We start from the raw sequence: 8,977 nt of genomic DNA on the forward strand, positions 1-8,977 counted from the left end.
CCATTTGTTGAAGGGACTCTTTTCTATACCATGTGCTTTTAACATCTTTGGCAAAATTTACGTGGCTCTTGCCATAGGAGTTTACCAGCCTTCTGTATTAATATATCTGATGCTTCTGTTTTGTTGTGAGTACTGGGCTGGTTTTGTTATCATATCTCCAAAGTATGATTTGAGAGAAGGTGGGCTCATTTGGTTGATCATGTTTCTGCAGGCTTCTGTGTGAATTTTATAACTCTCTGTTTCTAGTTCTTTGAAGGATGTTGTTGGCAGTTATATGGAAATTATACTACTAATCTTCACTGCCAGCTATACTTAGACTCACCTGCATATGCATCTCTAGGAATGTCAGCCAATATGTGTTTGTGACAGAGCTTAAATGAGAAGGAAAGGCAACTTGAATGTAACCCCAGAGTCATAGTCTCTTACTGAATAAAAAGGAGAAAATATGTGGAGCACCAGTGTACGTCTCTCTCAACTTCTGACTGTCAATGCAGTGGAAACAATTCCTTGACCCTCCACGCTGTTCCATAAGGGCAGACTATATCCCTTCTTAAAATGAGAGCCAAATTAAATTATTTTTAATTTAAGAAACATTTGCCTGGTATTCATCACAACTACAAGAAAATTTACTGACTGCTTTCAGTAATATAGCCATTTTTTTCATTAATTCTAGTTACACATGAGCAGGGAAGTCTTTTCAAGTTGGTAGTATCTTTAGTTTCTTTCTCTGGTGTTTTAAACTTTTCTTTGTAAAGATGTTTTGCCTCCTTAGTTAGGGTTATTCCTGGACACACACACGCACACACACACGGAAATTTTGTTCCTATCATTCTTGGTGGGTTCTTTTTAATATATTTTAAATTTTATTTTATGTGTATGAGTGTTTTGCTTCTGTGTATGCATTTGCACCATGTAGGTGCTTGGTGCCTGCTGCAGGGATAAAAGGGCTGGTTGAAGCCCATGTAACTGGAGTTTCAGACAGTTGTGAGCCACCATGTGGGTACTGAGAATCAAACCCAGGCTATCTGTAAGAGTAACAAGCACTCTTACTCTCTGAGCTATCACTCCAGCCGTCTTAGTAAGTTTTTAATTCATATAGTGTAAAGCTGTATGACTTAAAAGCTATCGACTTTGGTATGCTGATTTTATAACTTGCCATTTTAGCTAAGGTGTTTATCAACTCTAAGAATTTCTTGGCAGAACCTCAGCAGACTTAAAGATATGTGATTGTGCTATCTGCAAACAGGGATAATTTGATGTCTTCCATTCCCACTTCTTTCTTCTACAAAAGGTAGAAACCTTTTGTCTTGGGGCTATAACAGATAAGCTTTCAAGTATTCTATTGAACTAGATTGTCTTATTATATGCCTGATTTTAGACAAAATGCTTTAAATTTTTTCCATTTAGCTATAATTCTGTTAAATTTAGTCATTATTATGTTAAAGCATCTTCTTTTTATTCTGGCTTCATCAGGGAAAGGATGTTAGACTTTGCTAAAGGCTTTTAATTCTTCAGTTGGGATGGCCATGTGATTTATGTCCTAAGTCTATTTATGTAGTGTTTATATTTGTTTACTTCAATTGGCAATAATTCTTAAGGTGTCTTCGTTATATGGAAATGTACAGAAACACTAGGAGAGTTTTCTGTTTGTTTGTTTTTTTAAGTTATTAAGTATATATCAATAATATAGACTTGAACATTTAACATGGAAACAAAAACTAAAGAATATGTTGATTTTAAAAATCATGAATGATGGCAATTATTGAATGCATTATTCAACATAAACTAATTTGTCAGGTGTTAGAATTCCACCCTGGTCAGGGTTGTTCATCAGACTTGGGAAGGAGAAGCCATCTCTGTAACAAAGCAGTTCGCTGCTGAAGAAGACGTGAGGTAACTGGTTACGTCCTTAGGACCAGCCACTAATTTTTATGATTTTTCAGGTTCTTTTCTTCTTATCTGTTAAAAATCATGTTGATTTAAATCAGGAACAAGTCAAAATCTGTCCAATAATAAAATGAACCAGAAAAATAAAAATAAAAAATAAACAGAACCATCCATTAGTTCTCCTCCCCAGTCCTCATTTTCCTACTGTTTCCACTTTCTTGACTCTTTCATCTTTTGTTTTCTCACCCATCTGTCTTCTCTATATTTTTGTGAGCCTTTTCTATGGATAAAAATGATGACTCAAAATAATACCATCTTACATTTCCCAACAAATCAGGATCTATATGTATGCTATGTATTTTTGAGACTGTATCGAAAACTCTGTTTAAACAGACAAAGAATATTTCTTAACAGGCAAACATATATGAGACTAGGATTTGTTGAAAAGGAAAACCCAGACTGTTATGCTGTCTGTCACTCAACATCATCTGTCCTTAGCTGTGCTTCTCTGTGAAGCACAGTCATCCAAACCTCCCTATTGTTCTGTTGCTATCTTCTTTTAGTAATGAAAACCAGCATTGGTGGCCACCTGAGAGCCTCCCTTTCCACTATGAAAGAAGAACCACATTTGTCTATTATCTTTATCAACTCTCTTTTTCCTTTATTTTTCAATTTTTTCTCTCCTTGTATAACTGCAAAAGCAATTTTAAGGTGTTTATCAGTAAGTAGAAATAACTTCCATATAAGGACTATGAAAGAAACTGTAAGTCCTCCAGATACAGGTTCAATAAACAAACTGAAGCAGAGATCACGGCCCTGATAGTTTCACTGTTAAGAAAGTTAAAGAAAGTTTAGTACAAAGAGGATGAAATCAGACCTTTTATTATAGTAATTAATTAAGATGTGAAAATTTTTATGATATGTCATTTGGGTTTGTTTTACCACAAACATGAGAACCTCAATAAATGATAAATAAGCAAGCTGTGTGTCCAGATGAATAAACAGCCTAAATTATTCACAAAGATATAAGTTAGGTCATTGAATGTTCTGAAGCAAAAATGGAAAACTTATCCCTTACTAGATTATCTTACTGGTTAAAAAGAAAATCCCTGAACAAAAAAATTAAATCACTGACAACAGAGGTAGTCTCAGTTTTCAGTTCAGATGGCTAAAATATGTGGGGAAAAAAGTAACCTTAGACCTTAAATAGGCATGGGGTTATAGTTTAACACAGAGAAAATTTTCACCAAAATATTAATTAAAATGTTCCACTGCTGTACTCTAGAGAGAGAGAAGAAAATTGATCTCTATCAGTTCTCTACCAGAAAAAGTTCTATACCCTCGAAGTATGTCTAGGGATCCTAAATAACATGAGACAGTCTCATACAATCAAAAATCATTCACCTTACCTAAAATGCCAATAGAGTCTTGCTTCAAAGAAAAACAGTGGCTATATAAAATAATTATAAACAGAAAACTAGTTATCCAGCACCTCATCCGAAGTATATAGATTAGAAACTGTTTATGGTATTCAATTCCACAGACGTCTGTTTCATTTTTACCATTCAAAAGTATTTAGGGCTAGTTTTTGATGCTAAGTTCCTGTTCCCAGTTGGTTCTTGATCTGTCAGTACAGAAAGCCATGGGCTAATTGCTGGGCAGAAGATATAGGCAGGACTTCCGGGTCTCTGGAAGAAAAGAGAGATGCAAGGAAGGAGAGGAAGAGTTTTGCCATGTTTTGGAGGGAGAAGAACCCAACCATGTGAAGTCCTGGGAGGAGCTGGGGCCTGTAGCCACTACTACAGGTGGGTGGTCAGTGATGTTTTGCTAGATGGGACTAGCCACTGAAATTTAGGACAGGTGGGAAGTATGGAGCAAAGAGTATTAATGCTTCTCTAGGTGGGAGATAGTAGTGCCTAGCAGTTGTGCCAAGAAGGCAAGTTGAAAATGAACAACTCTGTGTGTGTGTGTGTGTGTGTGTGTGTGTGTGTGTGTGTGTATGTGTGTGTCTGTATGTGTTTTATCCATGGTTCAAGAGAAGCCAGGTTGGAGCAAAGCCAATTCCCAGAGCAAAGGCAGGATAGCACAAAGCTACACATACAAATAGATGAAGAAAAACATGGAAGAATGAAAAACAACTGAAAAAGATTATTTGTTTTATAAGGGAGCAATTGGAATATTTTTTCTCACAAAAAAATGAAATGGAAATTTTAACAATAATGAGCTATAGAGTTTAATGTATAACTCCCAACATTAACTTGAATTGGTTTCCAGATGACCATACTTAGCTTTAGTTTAAGCAAGGAAGATTTACGTTAGTTAACAGGTCAGAGTTTCATATCTTTAAAAGATGTTAAAAATTGGATTAAATCATTACAGCAAGACATGAACAGAAATTTTAACATTTGTGCAAAATTGTGTGCATTATAGTAAACAAAATAAAAATTAATAAGTCAAGATGAATTCAGAAGAAATTAAGATGACAAACGTTGGGGTAAAAAAGCATGTTCATACTGTGTAAGAAATCAATAAAGTAGGTGCCTAGAGCAGACCTGGGTGTTGTCTTTGCACCCAGTCCCACAACGCCCAGAAGAAACCCAACTCCTAGGTGCTCTAATATGAACAGGATCACAGGTGAGGCCACAACATCTGTCCCAACACCCAGAGTAACTGGGACTCCCGAAATCCAGGGATGCAGGAACCCACACACAGCTAGTGGAATGGATTCCTTCCAGTTTGAACCTGCACCCAGAGCAGACCTGAGGAGCTGGGGCACCTACTCCTACAATACCCAGAGGAAGCTCTACACCCAGGTGCTCTGACATACCCAGAATTACAGGATCACAGGATCATAGAGGAAGCTGACTCCCAGGAGATCAGACACACCCAGGATCACTGGGGCTCTGATACACTCAAGATCACAGTTGAGGCCACAACATCTTTCCCAAAATCTGGCGTAACTGGGACCCTCTCAGGAATCAGGAAACACAAACCCCTGCCCAGCCAGAGGCACGGGTTCCTTCTGTCTTACACCTGTGCCAAGAGCAGACCCAGAGCTCTGGCTCCTCACCCATGTCTGCAACACCCAGAGAAAGCTTAAGTCCAAGGATCTCTGACACAACAGGATCTCAAGAGCTTGGCCATGCCATGATTTCAGGATCCCAGGGGCAGCTTGACTCCCAGGAGTTCTGACACACCCAGGATCTCAGGATCACAGGATCACATAATCACAGCATCACAGAGACAGCTGGAATACAAGGAGTTCTGACACAACTAGGATCACAGGAGGGACAGGCTTCTGTCAGAGACAGGAAGGGCAGTGAGCACTAGAGATAACCAGGTAGCAAGAGGCAAGTACAAGAACATAAGCAACAAAAACCAATACTAACTGACAACATCAGAACCCAGTTCTCCCACCACACCAAACCCTGAATACCCTAACACACCTGAAAAGCAATATTCAGATCTAAAAATCCCATATCATAAATATGATAGAGGAATTTAAGAAGGACATAAATAATTCACTTAAAGAAATGTAGGAGAACACAGGTAAACAAGAAGAAGCCCTTAAAGAGAAAACAAATAAATCTCTTAAAGAAATATAGGAAAACACAATCAAACCAGTGAAGTAACTGAACAAAACCATACAGGATCTAAAAATTGAAAGAGAAACAATAAAGAAATCACAAAGGGAGACAACACGGGAGATAGAAAACCTAGGAAAGAGATCAGGAGTCACAGATGTAAGCATCACTAAGAGAATACAAGAGCTAGGAGAGAGACTCTCAGGTGCAGAAGATACCATAGAAAATACTGACACAGCAGTCAAAGAAAATACAAAAGGCAAAAAACTCCTAACTCAAAACATTCAAGAATTCCAAGACACAATAAAAAGACCAAACCTAAGAATAATATGCATAGAAAGAGTGAAGAATCCCAACTCACCCTCTCTCTACACTCATTCTTTCTTTCTGTCTCTTCCTCCTCTCCTCCCTCTCCCTCCCCATGGTGGCTGCCCCTGCCCTCCTCCCTTGGGGCCAGTGAATTTGCCTGCCTGAGAGCAGCTTCCCAATAAACCTGCATTAAAAAAAAAATCCCAACTCAAAGGTACAGCTAACATCTTTAACAAAATTATAGAGGAAAACTTCCCTAACCTAAAGAAAGAGATGCCCATAAAAATACAAAAAGCCTACAGAATACCAAACAGATGGAATCAGAAAAGAAATCCCTTTCATCACAAAATAATTAAAACACCAAATGCACAGAACAAAGAAAGAATATTGCAAGCAGTAAAGAAAAAGGTCAAGTAACATATAAAGGGAGATCCATGAGAATTACACCAGACTTCTCATCAGAGACTCTAAAAGCCAGAGATCTTGGGTAGATGCCATACAGACCCTAAGAAAACAAAATGCTAGGCCAGGATACTATATCCAGCAAAACTCTCAGTTACCATAGAGGTAAAAACCAAGATAATCCATGACAAAACCAAATTTAAACATTATGATTTCAGTCCTACAGAGGATGATCGAAGGTTCTGGTTGTGTAAGAACTCCTTGGATTCCAGCTGTCTCTGTGATGCTGTGATTCTGTGATCCTGTGATCTTGGGATCCTGGACATGTCAGAGCTCCTGGCAACCCAGTCCTACAGAGGATAATAGAAGGAAAGTTCCAGGACAGCCAGGGCTATACAGAGAAAAAAAAAAAAAAAAAAAAAAAAAAAAAAAAAAAAAGATCATCACAAAACAAACCTGAAAGAAGAGAGCCACATAAGTATAATTCCACCAATAGGAAGCAACAATCATTGGTCTTTAATAGCTCTCAATGGACTCAATGTCCAAATAAAAAGACATAGACTAGCATGCTGGATACTTAAACAGGACCCAGGATTCTGTGACATACAAGAAACATACCTCAGTGAGAAAGACAGACACTACCTCAAAGTAAAAGGGAGGAAAAAAATTTCCCAGGCAAATGGTCCTGAGAAACAAGCTAGACTAGCAATTCTAGTATCCAATAAAATATACTTTCAACCAAAAGTTATCAAAAAAACATAAGAAAGGACACTTCATACACATCAAAGGAAAAATCTACAAAGAAGAACTCTCAATTCTGAACAACTATGCTCCTAATAACCCATATTCATAAAGAACCTTTAAAAACTCAAAGCGCAGATTTCACCTCACACAATAATTGTGAGGGACTTCAACACCCCACTCTCATTAATGGACAGACCAGGGAAATGCAAACTAAACAGAGACACGGTGAAACTAACAGAAGTTATGAACCAAATGGACTTAATCTACAGAACATTTCATCCTAAAACAAAAGAATATATCTTCTTCTCAGCGCCTCATAGTACCTTCTCCAAAACTGACGATATAATCAGACACAAAACAAGCCTCAACCAATACAAGTAGATTGAAATATTCACATGCATCATGTCAGATCACCACAGACTAAGGCTGGTCTTCAACAACAACAAAAACAACCAGAAGTCCACATACCCAGGGAAACTGAACAACTATCTACTCAATGATAACTTGGTCAAAGAAGAGAGAAAGAAAGAAATTAAAGACTGTTTAGATTTTAATGAAAATAAAAGTACAACATACCCAAACTTATGGGACACAATGAAAGCAGTGCTAAGAGGAAATCTCATAGCTCTGAGTGCTTCCATAAAGAAATTGTAGAGATCATACACTAGCAGTTTAACAGCACATCCAACCTCTAGAAAAGAAAGAAGCAAATATACCCAAGAGGAGTAGAAGACAGGAAATATTTAAACTCAGGGCTGAAATCAACCAAGTAGAAATAAAAAGAACTATACAAAGAATCAAAAAACAACAGAAGTTGGTTCTTTGAGAAAATCAACAAGATAGATAAACACTTATCCAGACTAATCAGAGAGCACAGAGACAGTATCCAAATTAACAAAATCAGACATGAAAATGGAGACATAACAACACAAACTGAAGTAATTCAAAAATTATCAGATCCTAGAAAATTCCTGAACAGAACACCAATGGCTTATGCTCTAAGACCAAGAATTGACAAATGGGACCTTATAAAATTAAAAAGCTTCTGTAAGGCAAAGGCCACTGTCAATAGGTCAAAATGGTAATTTGGGAAAAGATCTTTACCAACCCTACATAAGATAGAGGGCTAATATCCAAAACAAAGAACTCAAAAAGTTAGACTCCAAAGAACCAAATAACCCTATTTAAAAATGGGTTACAGAGCTAAACAGAAAATTCTCAATTGAGGAATCGCAAATGGCTGAGAAGCACTTAAAGAAATGTTCAACATCCTCAGTCATCAGAGAAATGCGAATCAAAACAACCCTGAGAGTCTACCTCACACCAGTCAGAATGGCTAAGGTCAAAAACTCAGGTGGCAGCTGATGCTGGCAAGGATGTAGAGAAAGAGAAACACTCTTCCATTGTTGGTGGGATTGCAAGCTGTTACAACTACTGTGGAAATCAGACTGGCAGTTCCCCAGAAAACTAAAACTGGAAATAGTTCTACCTGAGGGCTCAGCTATACCACTCCTGGGCATAGACCCAGAAGATGCTCCAACACATAACAAGAACACATGCTTCACTATGTTCATAGCAACCTTATTTATAATAGCCGAAAGCTGGAAAGAACCCAGATGTCTCTCAACAAAAGAATGGATACAGAAAGTGTGGTACCTTTACACAATGGAGTACTACACATGGAGATATCAAAAACAATGATTTCATGAAATTCTTAGGCAAATGGGTGGAATTTGGAAACATTATCCTCAGTAAGGTAATCCAGTCACAAAAGAACACACATGGTATGCACTCACTGATAAGTGGCTATTAGCCTAAAAGTTCAGAATATACAAGATTCAATTCACAGACCATATGAAACCCAATAAGAAAGAAGATCACACCAATATGTGGATGCTACAGTCCTACGCAGTAGTGGGAAGAGAATAATTTCTGGGAGGTAATGGGAGAGAGGGGTCTGGGAGGGAGAGAGGAGAAAAGTGGGGCCAGTTCAGATATGGGAGGAGATGAGGGAGAACTATAGAGGATGAGGAATTTGAAAGTAGGTGTGT

Source organism: Mus pahari, chromosome 6 (assembly GCF_900095145.1).
Source record: "Mus pahari chromosome 6, PAHARI_EIJ_v1.1, whole genome shotgun sequence".
Lineage (NCBI taxonomy): Eukaryota > Metazoa > Chordata > Mammalia > Rodentia > Muridae > Mus > Mus pahari.